This window comes from Mastomys coucha, chromosome X (genome assembly GCF_008632895.1).
Source record: "Mastomys coucha isolate ucsf_1 chromosome X, UCSF_Mcou_1, whole genome shotgun sequence".
Lineage (NCBI taxonomy): Eukaryota > Metazoa > Chordata > Mammalia > Rodentia > Muridae > Mastomys > Mastomys coucha.
The window spans coordinates 156,297,191-156,299,365 of NC_045030.1; positions in this window are offsets into that span (position 1 = coordinate 156,297,191).

A 2,175-nucleotide genomic window follows, 5' to 3' on the forward strand; every position below is an offset into this window, starting at 1 on the left:
GAGAGAGAGAGAGAGAGAGAGAGAGATCTTGGAGGTTACCTTTAGGAATGTAATCTAATGGTTTTTAATGAGGCAGAGGGAATGGGGAAGAAGAGCAAGGCCTGCCAGGGCCGTTATGGCCATGCTCGAGCTGGCCAGTCTCTTTACTATATATATACACGGTCACACTCTCTTTACTATATATATACACGGCCACACACACACACACACACACACACACACACACACGGGCGGGGGGGGGCACACGCATATGCACGCATGCGCGCGGGCCACACTGTGGGAAACTGGTTCAGTGAGTAAAGGTAATTGCTGTGCATGCCTGGTTGCCTGGTTACCTGAGTTCGAGCACCAGGACCCCCATAAAGGCACAAAGGTGTCCTCTGACTGCTAGGTACCTGCACTGCTCTCCATATGTTCACACGCAAACTAATAAATAAACTTTTAAAAATGATTTTTTATTTTATGTACAAAGAACGATTATGGTCTCTTTCAGTGGGTAGGCATTCTTGAATAATTGATGTTAGGAAGCTCAGGTCTTTTGCACTTCCGGCATGTGGTCTGAAGGTATTTCCGGTTCGGACAAAGGCCGTTTGTTACGCCATCTTAGGAACTAATGAGAACCCTGGCTTCAGTGGAGCTGAAGAGGGGCTTCAGTTGGAGGGCTTCAGTGGAGCTTCCTGCATCTCCCTCTCTTTCTCAGATGGCCCAGGAGGGAAAAAGACAATAGTCTAAGTATTAATCTAAGTCTAAGTATATACTGTTTACTTTCAAATTGTTGGGAGATGAAACAAAATTTGTCATTTTAATTATTTTAGGGGTACAATTCAATGGCATTGATGACATTATCAAGTTTTTTCTTAAATTACATTTATTTAGGGGAGAGGGATCGCCAACTATGGCACACTTTCTGAGGTTGGAGAACTTTAGAGAATCAGTTATCTCATTTCACCACACGAGTCCTGGGAATATAACTCTAGGGTGTCAAAGTTACATTTTGGCACAAATGTAACTGGAGTGTGTCTGTGTGTGTGTTTCTGTTTTGGCGAAATAACCTGTTTTTTTTTTTTTTTTTTTTTTTTTTTTTTAAGTTGGAGCATTGATTCAGCTTTCAAAAGCCAGGAAATGTCGTATCTTGGCTTTTTTAGCCCCTCCAGAAATTGGGTTTCTCTGTGTAGCCCTGGCTGTCCTAGAACTCTCTCTGTAGACCAGGCTGGGCTCAAACTCAGAAATACTCTTGTTTCTGCCTCCCAAGTGCTGGGATTGGGACTAAAAGTATGTGCTACCAGGCCCAGCTAGCTTCTTTGCTATAACTAAGTGAGAACCTGAAATTATTGACAGTTTTCAGAAAATGGTATTGTTTTAAGCACAAGTGGAAAGAATACAGATTTATTTGATTCAGAAGCCCACGACAGCGGTTCTAATTTCACCACTTAGTAGGTGAATCACTTTGACATTTTGGGTCTTTTTGTGATGGTGATGGTGCATGAAACAAATCTTTTTTTTGTGTGTGTGTGTGTGTATCTGTGTGTGCTTGTGTCATTACCTGCACACTCCTGCCCAAGGATGCCAGAAGAGGGCATTGTATTCCGTGGAGCTGGAGTTATAGATAGTTGCAGTTTCTGATGTGGGTGCTGAGAACTGAAGTCAAGTCCTTGGGGAGTGTAGGAAGTGCTCTTAATTGCTGAACTGTGGTAAAATCCTTTAAAGTAAAAGATTATGCAAGAAATAGTGGTGCATGTCTGTAATCCTAGCACTCACAAGTCACAGGCAGCAGGATATCGAGTTTGATTCCAGCCTGGGGTACAATGCTAGATTCTATTTCAAAAAGCACAAGGGGGTGGTGGGTAGGGTGGTGAGATGTCTCATCAGATAAACTGGTGACTCCTGCCAAATCTGATGACTTGAGTGCCATCCTCAGGACACATGAGTGAAAGGAGATAATGAATCCTGAAAGTTGTCTTCTCACCTTCACGTATGCCATAGTACATTCCTGTGGGCTTATGCAAAATAAATAAATGCAAATGATATTAAATAAAAAACAACCAATGTGTGAAATTTGGTTTTAAAGATTATAACCTTTGGGGCTGGAGAGGAGAGATGGCTCAATGGTTAAGAGCACTGACTTCTATTCTGAAGGTTATGAGTTCAAATCCCAGCAACCACATGCTGGCTCAC